The following is a 12,081-nucleotide window of genomic DNA, read 5'->3' as shown; positions in this document are numbered from 1 at the left end:
TTTGGACAGGCATTTTCTTATGTAGAAAATGGTGGATTGAACCTGGTTTTATAGCTAGCTACACCTCTCACGTAAATGATAGTCGCACTAAGTTATATTATATTGACAAAGATACGTGAACCAAAAAAAACCCAGACACGATAGGTAAAAATTTCAAAAGTAGGGGTACAGCAGTCAACATGGTGTTATCATCTTAGTCCCTATAACACAAACAAATGAAACAAAGAAGCACAAAAAGGCATACATCAAATTTAATAACCTCATTCATTGCTTTTTTAGTATACGATTTTATTTATCTGTGTATAATCCATTCATAAAGGAAGGCAATATCTTAAGTACTGGGATCGAATCCTTACCCTGACAGACACATGTTTAGATTAACATTTACTCTGACGTAGAATTGCACAAAACGTCACAAGGGTAGATATAAAATAATTTTATCTTTCAAAGTATGAACAGAATATTCTAAACGTAGAAGTTCCCTTGTTCTTTTTGTCGCTCGCCTATATGCTGATTGTGAATTTCTTCAAAAAGGTATCACATAAACACAAAAATGCATATAACAAAGCATTACCAAATATGAAAGACAACAATACAAAAATTAAATTAATGGAATCCAATCAGAGAAGTTCGGATTGGTAATGGAAAGAACATCATCAATATATCTGAAAGTGGAATAAAATAACCTGGCGTCTTTGATTCTCCCGTTCTTGACAATGTGAGAAGATTCTCCGATTCATATGGAAATAAGGAGAACTCGGCAAGGAGAGGCTCACAGCTCGATCCCATTTGGATGCCGAAAATTGGCTGAAAAATTCAACAAATATGTTGTCAATAAGAACCTTCTGCATACTGATCACTTGTTTCTCTGTGTAAAGTATGTTTTACCTTATTGTTAACTAGTAGCAAAATATCCCTAGTAATACATTTAAAGTGTATGCTACCATTTGTATGTTGAAAAGCATTGCGTATTATTTCTTTTAAACAATTTTTCAATTTGACATGGGGAATAGTGGTATACAGGGTTGAAAAATCAAAACTTTTGATAGAACTAATTTCAGAAAAAGACCGCAATTATGCAGAAGTTCTTTTGGAGTTTTTAATTTATTAACTGGTAATGTACCATTGAAATATTGTTAGTATCAAAACACTACCTACAGTCTTTGAAATAATACTAATATCCCGTTCTCTCTCTTACGACATACGGGTATCTGAGCCAAAACATACGGGTATCTGAGCCAAACAAATAAAGGACAAGGAGCTAGTTTGCAATACTTATAATTCTGTATCGGTTCTGCTCTTTTCCGTACTTTACAAATAAAAAAAACCAATCATCATCCGGTAACTTGAAAACTATATACGATAAGCCAATCAATTTCATAACTCAATTATGCGTTGTAAATTAATCATTAGACATATTCATCTTTTCCGAAACCGATACGGATACCAACACCGAAACCACCAAGGATTGTTAAGTGAGGTGAAAATGTATCTGAAAATATTAATGTTCACAAGTTTCAATGAACTCATGATATCTATGCATCTTTGTTGTCATGTATTTACTTACGAAAATATAGGTCGGTCTAAACCTAATTGAATAGCTAGCTAACACTCCCACTCGTTTGCATGGTTTGGATGATGACAAAAGTTCCGTTATTGACATAGTGTGACCAACCCAAACATGTATTTAACGTTACACTTAGTAGGTTCAGTAGCCAAAAAACTTGTGTAAACAATCATCAATTATATAGATATAACATGACTAAATGAAAGAAAAATCAATCGCCAAGGACTGTATATAAATCTAGCAACGACCACAACAAAATTAACTTGATAGTAAAATGTAAAATATGATTGTAAAACAAAATTTCGTAAACATTATTACTCTTCAGATTGGTATGTCGCTAGTTGCCAATGTAGATACCACATTTCACCAACCAAAAGAAACGCATGGAAAATCAGACGAGAAAGTATGAAACATAAAATAAACTGCTTAAAGTGGTATTACCGAACGCACACACACGTTTGAGTTCAAATTGGAGTTATAAACTTGTGAGCACTAAACTATTACCGTTTGCTGTAATTTATTTTTGTTTTGTTACAATTTTCAAATATAACTTAATCCATGCCCTTACCATGTTTTCGGTTTAGATATCTGGTTTGGCTTATTGCGAAGATTTCTACTTGTACACTCGCTAACATTTATACATTGGAGGAGCATATATTTATACCAGAACGACTACACTTCACTCGTATTCTTCTTTTATTGGCAGGTACTTAAGGAAGGATACTTTATCATATCTTTCAATGTGCTATTTACACCTATGTTTAAAAATAAACTTTAAGGCTTTCTAAGTTCAATTGGTAGACACTGGATTATATTTTCTACTTTACAAAGATCACGATTGCCTTCTCATGCAGGTATTAACACCAATTCCAGTTACATATCTATGATTTAAAATCAGTACGGATTTATTACTGTGAATCAAATAAGTCAATTCTATGTTTTAAAATATATATCTGATTTCAAGTTTTTTCGCATTATTGTTTTTTTATCTAGCGGAAGTTAATTCACCAGTTTACTTGCACAATTTAAACTGGGTTTTTGTATTAAGTATGAAACGAGACGTTCGTGCCATGTTAGTTTAAGAGGCTGCTACAAGCTTCTGTACGGATCATTGCCCTCAGGGGTTTTTTCAACCGACTGTCGGCATACCAATGGGAAACAATTGTGCCCCTCTTCTTGCCGACTTTTGTCTTTAATATTACGAGGCTGACCTCATACAGGAACTTCCTAGGAAGAAAGATAAGTAGTAAGCACGATTCTTTAACTTTAATTTCCGCTTTATAGATGATGTTCTCTCACTAAATAATTCAAAATGTTGGTGACTTTGTTGAAGGCATCTATCCCATCAAACTAGAGATAAAGGATACAACAGATAGTTAAGACGGCCTCTTGTCTTGACTTACATATAGAAATATACAATGAATGTCGGTTGAAAACAAAACTTTACGACGAAAGGGATTAAATCACCTTTTTAATTGTGAGCTGTCAATTTCTAAGTAGCAACGTTCCTGCAGCACCTGCAAACGGGGTACATATCTCCCAATTGATACGATATTCATGTGCTTGTATTTCTATCATTATTTTCTTGTTTATGGTTGCTACTGACAAGGAAGCTCCTCAACCATGAATTCCAAATGGTGAAGTTGAAATCATCCCTCCGTAAACGTTACGGACACCATCACGAGTTGGTTGACCGTTATGGAATAAGCGTTTCACAGATAATATACGATATGTTCCTTGCGTCGTTACTACAATCCCGTTCCCTATCATGAATGTGACATACCGAATAAGACTATTTACCGGGTTTGTAATTACATGAGCAACACGACGGGTGCCACATGTTGAGCAGGATCTGCCTACCCTTCCGGAGTACTTGATATCACTCCCGGTTTTGGTGGGGTTTGTGTTGCTTAGTCTTTAATTTGTTTTCTTGTTGTGTCATGCGTACCATTATTTGTCTGTTTGGTGTTCTCTTTAATTTTAAGCCGTGGCGTTGTCAGTTTATCTTCGATTTATGAGTTTGACTGTCCCTCTGGTACCTTTCGTCCCTCTTTTAATTAGCAATGTATGACTGATATGCATCATTGGCGTCATTTTCGGTGATATGATTGCTTCTGTAACTTGTAACCTATCAATCTGTTAGAAAATGTAGGACTTAAAGCATTTGGTATTTACTTTCATAAATAGGGACAGGTTATATCTTAACTGATTAGAAAAATTCTGACAAAGCAGAGAAACCGATCTTTAGTTATGCGTTACGACGTAAATTAAGTATGAAATCTTCGTCGGACATCCTTTCTCAATTTTATTACTCTGGTTCAGCAGCCAAAATTTTGTGTAAACATTTACCACATATATACTATTTAAAAAAGAAGATGTGGTATGATTGCCAATGAGACAACCATCCACAAAAGACCAAAATGACACAAACATTAAAAATTATAGGTCACCGTACGGCCTTCAACAATGAGCAAAGCCCATACCGCTTAATGTGTACTTAATGAATAAAAATCTAAATAAAAATAACAAACAAAAACAACAGTCAAGGAATACATATAAACAAAGACGACAACAAAATTCGATTGATAGTTAAATATAACATACAATAGAAAAAATTCGTGCACATTACCATTCTAAAGATGGGTAATGCCGTCGGGTGCCTAGTATGTATATAAAACTCTAACCCCACAGAAACGCATTCAAAATTAGATAATAAAATATAAAGTCGTATGAGTTCAGATTTAAGCTTTAAACGTGTATCCCCTTAACTATAAACTTACTCTTATTCCACTTTCGAAGGCATATACTTAGAAAGGCTTTATCGTGTCTTTAAATGTGCTTTTCACACCGATATTAAAAAATAAGCTTTAAATGTGCTTTTTACACCGATATTGAAAAATAAGCTTTAAATGTTTTCTTAGTTCAATTTGGTAGACACTGGATTACATTTTTCTACTTTACAAAGATCAAAATTAGCTTTCTCTATTAAAAATAAACACATTTTAAGTAGCATGTCTCAGATGTAAGATCTGTACGGACTTAATACAGTGAGTTAAAAAAAAGTCACTTTTGTGTTTTAAAATATACATAACTGATATCGTATTTTTTGCTTTGTGATGAATCTGTCTATTAGAATTTAATTAACCGGTATATTTCAACTGGTGCATTTTTGTATTCAGTATGAAATGAGACATTCGTGGCATGTTAGTTTAAGCTTATGAACGGATATTTTACAGACTGGTAGAACCTGGAACTTACCCCTTCAAAATATTTGTCAACGTCCAATGGAAAATATCGTTACCAACGAATACCATTATAATTAGCAATGTATGACTGAAATTCATCAATACGTCATTTTCGGTGATATGATTGTTTCCAACACTTGCAGCCTTTCAATTTGTTAGAAAATTTAGGTCTTTAAGCATTTCATATCTTCTTCCATATTTAGATACAGGTTATTTCTTAACTGGTAAAATAAAAGAAGAAAAGAGATGAAACCAGCAATAATGAAATATTCTGACGCAGCAGAGAAACGGACCTTCATAAATACGAAAAACGAAAGAAAATAACAGGTCAAAATTGGTCAGGTAGAAATGACACATATCAATATGACGGGGTTTAAACTATAACAGCAATTCCAAACATCTTTAATTCATAGATATATGAAGATGTGGTGTGAGTGCCAATGAGACAACTCTCCATCCAAATAACAATTTAAAAATTAAACCATTATAGGTTAAAGTACGGCCTTCAATACCCATTTCTTCAACTTTGAAAAAGATATTTAGTATAATAATGTTTTTTGTTTACATTTGACAGAAAATGGCATTTCAATTAGCATCGATATGTAGGAAATAGGGGTATAACTGATATGAGTATGTCCTATATACTATAGAAGAACTAGAATATGACAGCCAAATAAAAGGATACAGCTTATTGTAATGACATAACTTAATTTCTATTGTGGGTATGATATCAGATGCGTCAGAAATCGTCTTATACAATTATGACGTGGATATATATATATATACATATAATATTATATTCGATTGAAAACTACGTTCAAACCTATGATTGCGTTGGATAAAAACCGCAATTTTTATACGTGTGCATTTAAAACAAATTTCGTTGTAGAAGGGTCTAAAAACAGCACAAGCAACATTTTCCAAAAGACATATATATTTATACAATAATTAACCGATTTTTTCTCAGTGTCTATAGGTGATGCATGCTATTGTCAAAATTCATGATGAATATTTGTGAATTATGTAAGTATGTTTCTCATAAAGTCTACATCATCAAATAACAACAAAAAGTCTGTTTTAATCGCAGGTTGAGAAATGCGTTCTTCGCTTCTTAATAAAAGTTATTGTTTTTATAAATGTTTATTGCAAAATATATTGAATCTTTGTTTCTCGAACAGTGTCTATGATATGCACTAAGTCATAATGATAAACCGATATGGAATTAAACACTTCATAAACAAAATTCTCATTAGTATAGTTAAGAGACAATCTATTAACATTCCAAGATGTATAACCTAATATATTACAGTTAAGTGGAACAAAGAACCAAAGCTACTTTAGCTTATATTAATTAATGTTTTGTGTTGTCAGATCAAACAGGTCTGTAAAGTTAAATTTTACAAATGTTCACCTTTCATATAGATGCTTTCATGTTCTGTAAATTAAAAGTTTACAAATTCTTACCTTTCATATAGGGGCTTTCATGTTATGTAGTACGATGGAACGCTAATATTTATAGAACTTCAACTCAAATCGATATTTTAGAATAATTTGTTAAAAAAAGGAAAGACAAATTGATGAAAAAAAACTAAAAGCATCGGTTTTAAGTACAAAATTGAACATTTTCGTTCTAGATGTAAGTCAAACAAAATTTTATGCAAAAGTTCGCAATCTTCTTTGAACTTTTATGAAGAGATTTTTGTTTATAAGAAATTGTCGTAAAATGTTTTAAAAATAATGAAGAATATAAAATAACTGTACCTCAACACTGTTTGGAAAAACATAAAAGTACAGGACTTGTTAACCGTTAATGTCATACAAAATAAACAAATATCAAATATAAAACGTAAAGGCCATATTCACCATATACCACGCAATTACCTAGATTTGCAAATTAATGAATTAATGCAACACTTATCAATATTGTTTTTTTGGTTTTTTTTAAAGGATGTAACGTACTCCGAAATGACTGTTTGTCGGTTTTACATTTATCAAATATAACTACAAGTTTAAGGTGTGTATATTTGATTTAAAGGATCGGCTAGCTATAAAACCAGGTTTATTCCACCATTTCTACACCAGAAAACGCATGTACCAAGTCAGGAAAATGACAGTTGTTATCCATTCGTTTGGTGTGTTTGATCTTTTGATTTTGCCATTTGATTAGATACTTTTTATTTTGAATTTACATGCCATTTGATTAGATACTTTTTATTTTGAATTTACATGAAGTTCTGTATTTTTATTTTTGTTTCCATTTCTAATCATCGCAGTCTCCGTTCCTACTCGTTTCGTGAAATGTTATTTTAGTTTGTTTTAAAAGAGGCATAAGCTAATATCATCAAGAAAAATAAATTAGCAATCTAATGACCATATTTCTATAATCCAGTCAACCATTTGAATGTAAGAATAAAATATGAATATACATCAACAACTATAGAAGAAAAACCCAAACCATTCAAATGCAGAACAAATTTATATATTTTATTTCTTGTAGACTCTGTATTACAAAACATCAAAACACTAATTCTTTAAATTAAAACTGGATATGAGTTCTTAAAAGATTTTAATGTATACGTCAGTACTTCACACGAACATAACAGTAAAATTTATGATTTATTATCTTTTTTAAATCTTTTTTTTTAAGCGATTGTTTTTTACAGATGAAATGCATACTATTGAAATGCAAACTGTAGGATAGTTATTAGGTCCTATGATTAATAAAAACAGGATAGTTAAATATATTCATAGCTCCACTAAAGTAACTGATGTGAAGTAACGTATGTAGAACGAATAAATTCAAAAATGAGTCAATGATGAATAAAAGTATAAGTAGAAGTCGTAGAAGCTGAAAATTAAGGGACAACAGAAACGATAAAAGTGGAATGCAAGTACACTCAAACTTTGAACAACGTGAAGGTACATGTAGAATGGTATTTGGGAATTTGTCAAAAAGACAACAACCCTACTGAAAAGTCAACAAAATGTGAACTAGTTCAGTGATAATGGATGTCTTATTAAACTCCGAAGTATATAAATGAACTAAATTTCAAATCAGACAAGACTCTTCTGCGGCGTGGTTACTAACGTTTTGTGAGATCTCAACCCCTCCTATCCTAGCCAATGTAGAAATATCAGTTTAAAATATGTCCGAGTCCGATATCAGAATAGGTAACAAATACATTAACATAGGACTACTAGCAGTTAAAGACATGCCAGCTTGATACCTCAATGAAACTGATTGAAAGATTTTGTTTGAAGATAAGAAGTTTGCATAGCACCAGCTTACTTGAACATATTTCGAATGAGTCAACAAAAAAAGACCCACACCCTGTGATATTACGTTAAAGTAACTGATTTAATCCTGGTTTGAACGTTATATACTTTTCAAAATCGTCGAACGTCATTTTAACAAGAATCTGTGACTCGAACATAGAAAACTTAGTAAAATTAAACATGGACCAAACAAAAGATGGCATTTTCGAACTGATAAGTGACCTGCGGCAAACCATTTTTATTTCAACGATAGTGAATCTGGTATGTATAAGAACATACTATTAATATTTTTGGACTGGTTATCTTGAATAGATGAAATGCGTACCTTTGAAAAACAAACTGTAGGATAGTAATTAGTTTCTATGAATAATAATAACAGGAAAGTAAAAAATATTATTTTCTGGTTCAACTAATGTAACTGCGGTTAAGCAACATTTGAAGGGGGATATTTCACAAAAGTTACTTTAAGAAGCCGTGTAATCGGATAATACTGCAGGCAACAACAGTGTAAAGGTAAAAAACATAACAAGAGACGTAGGCCCCGCAACGTTACAAAACAGGAATAAAGTCAAATAAATTATTTTAAAAATGATGTTCGTTATACAGTTATCCCTTGAGGGAAAAGAATCTTTTAAAGAATTTTTATATTTAAGAACACTACATCTTTAACCAGGGAGAACATGATTAGATTTGGTTTTCATTCAGGGCGGTATGCTGCTGCTTAACGGTTATTAGTATGATTATATTACAAAGTACTCCGCTGGTTTATTACTTTTATTGTTTACTATATTTGATTTTTGGAGTGCTTTAATTTGAAAGTGAACATTGTTGTACTGACTTTGCTAACTGTTTTTCTGAATGGTTGTTTAGCTGACTTTACACACGTAGTAATTTATTCTAATTGTTTCCTACATTTATTTTTGTGTCATCTTTGCATTAACATTGTTCACCTAAGCGATTTACTCGAAAAACTGGTCTCGTTGTTGTTGATCATTTATCGTTGAGTTGTATTAACGATGCATCTGTTTCTACATTTGTAGATTCAACTAATATCGAACCCATGGTCATCATTGTAAGACGTAGTCATCCCTTTTCCATACTTTAACCTGTTGTTTCCTACATTTATTTTTGGGTCAACTTTTAACATTGTTCACTTTAGCGATAACGCACAACAGTGGTCTCGTTGTTGTTGATCATTTATCGTTGAGTTGTGTTAACGATGCATTTGTTTCTACATCTGTCGAACACTGCTTTATCATAGTAAGACGTATTCATCCCTTTTCCATACTTTAACTAGTTTGTCAACAATGCGAGTATGTAATCGCTCCCAATAGATAAATGAATCGTTGTCTAATTTACTTGTTATATGTCGATCATTTCGTGGATCAATTATCTATTGGCTTTGTTGATTAAAGCTCTGACATGACCAATGATTGTTTCACTGCATTTGATGTCTGCTGCTCTTTGACATGACCATGGATCGTTGTTTTTATTGTTGAAAGTCATACGGTGACCCAAATGTTCCAATAAAATTCTTGGTCTTTTTGTTTACCTTTCAGGTCAACATTGCAGTAAATCCAGCATTATTTAAGTTTTGGTTTCTGTGGGTAATTTTAATCAATGCAGTCATAACACATTTCCTTATTTTTTAAATCTGAAAATATTTGTTTAATAGTAATACTTGTGGAAAACCAATGTATGTCGTGTATGTTTTGACCTCAGATGTATGCTTGCATTAATGCTAAATAATGAACCGTTTATATATTAATCATGCACAAATTCCGTCAATTTCGTCAAAATCATTTTTTACTGACTTAACTGAAGCCAAAAAGCATCTTGATAAGGTGAACCATGTTTCATTTTAGTAAACCGTTAAGATGAATACACGGCCATAAAGAACTACTGCTTTTATATATGGGTTGTTTTTATAGAATTCACCGAACTTCTCACTGTTTTGATATTTTTGAACGATAATTTCTTATTTGTGCTGTGCTAGTCTCCTATTTATGCAGCGTTTATTAAATTTGAGAACATTTCATATCATATTATAGTAATTGTGTGTTCGTTCAAGGGAAGATTTCTCTTAATTCAGGTTTCACTACAGCGTACTATTTTAGTGTATGCCAATTGTGTTGTTCCCCTATTTTGACAATACGAATCGTTGTACAAATAATAGAATTTGATGCGACTGTCATATAAGGGATAGGTTTAGCGCTATAAAACCAGGTTTAATCCGCCATTTTCTACATCTGAAAATGCTGGTACCAAGTCAGAAATATGACAGTTATTGTCCATTCGTTTGATTTGTTTTGTTATTTGATTTTGCCATTTGATTATAGGGACATTCCGTTTTTTTGTGACTCTACTTTTTAGATATAGGAAGAGATGTGGTGTGAGTGCCAATGAGACAACTCTCTATCCAAATAAAAATTTATAAAAGTAAACCATTATAGCTAGGTCAATGTTATGTTATGTAAGTTATGTAAATGAAATTCATCGGATGTCACTGCCAAAATCTTTTCTTACTTTACATTGTCATGTTACCTACATAAGTCTGATTGATTTCACGTTGTTGTCTGAATGTATGGAAGGGACAATAGATATCAGAGGGACGACAGTCAAGCCCATCAATCTATCATAAACTGATTTATGTGTCATTTTTATCTCTTGTGGATAGTTTTCTCATTGGCAATCTTATCTCATCTTCTGTTTTTTATATTGACAACGCCATAGCTAAAAATTAAAACGACAAACAGACAAAAATAAGTACATGAAACACAACATAGAAAATTACAGACTAAGCAACACGAACCCCACCACAAACTAGGGTGATCTCAGGTGATCTGGAAGGGTAAGCAGATCCTGCGCCACATATGGCACACGTCACATGATACGATTATATTGGGTTTTGTGTCATCTTGCTAAATAAAGTTAATGATGTTAATGTTTATTATGATGTGATCCCAAACGGTACGTATAATGAAAACACTTACGAATAAAAGTGCGAGGTATATACGAGCCACAGTAATGTATAAGTATCTGCCACTGTATCATTATTGCATACAACCGTTCTGTGTAATTCATTTTGACGGACACTGTTAAAATTGTACTGTTATGTTGCGTATTGAAAATAAATAAAACCATGCAATAACAAGAACGGAACCAATGCTACTGCACCGGTTGCGCTTTTTGACAAAAAGTTTTATCTTATTTCGACTATGAATACATCATTACAATGGTTCATACAAAGATCATACATATCCTTTACCAGCACAATGAATTTTGACACCCCATACCAACCCGAAATTTTGCGAATTATACTTTCCTCACAGAAAGGCCTACGCCCTCTCACCAGAAACTTACCTCCGAATTAAAATGTGATCACATTTCTGTACCTATTCATATGACAGGTGTAAAAAAGAAAAACAAAACTTTATTTACTTTGTATATGTGACATGAATAACAGCGGAGAAAGTTTAAAACTGGAGCTAAACAAATCACCGTCTGACCCAACTGGAAATATATATAAAGATTTAAAATGAAAAGGATGATTTTAAGTTAAGAGTTTGAGTCAGGCTGGTTAGCATGTTAATGGCATTGATAAGGAAATACCAGTGTAAGAACGACAAATCTTTTGCAACCTATCATTCAGTTCACAAAAATATAATTACAGAAATATAAATGTTACTTAATTTCTCCCTCCTGCTGATCAAAGTTAGTACGGAGTTTAAATTATTTAAAGCCACGACTTGCGAAATGAATTCCCAAATTTCATTGATGATTTTATTGATTTTTAGCTTTATTAATTGAGAAACTGGTTTCATTTATTTTGTTGTTCAGTCGAAATATATCAAGTTATTTTATTGAGTTGCCTAAAAATGGTTGGACATAACCGGACGGTGACCTCGATATGATCTGAAGCCTTATATATGCTAGATACATAGCTATGTTAATATCGGACTACAGGTATATTTGTGCAATTTGGCCGAAATT

Source organism: Mytilus trossulus, chromosome 9 (genome assembly GCF_036588685.1).
Source record: "Mytilus trossulus isolate FHL-02 chromosome 9, PNRI_Mtr1.1.1.hap1, whole genome shotgun sequence".
Classification (NCBI taxonomy): Eukaryota; Metazoa; Mollusca; class Bivalvia; order Mytilida; family Mytilidae; genus Mytilus; species Mytilus trossulus.
The sequence above is the reverse complement of the archived record's forward strand: the minus strand, read 5'-3'. Positions refer to the sequence as shown.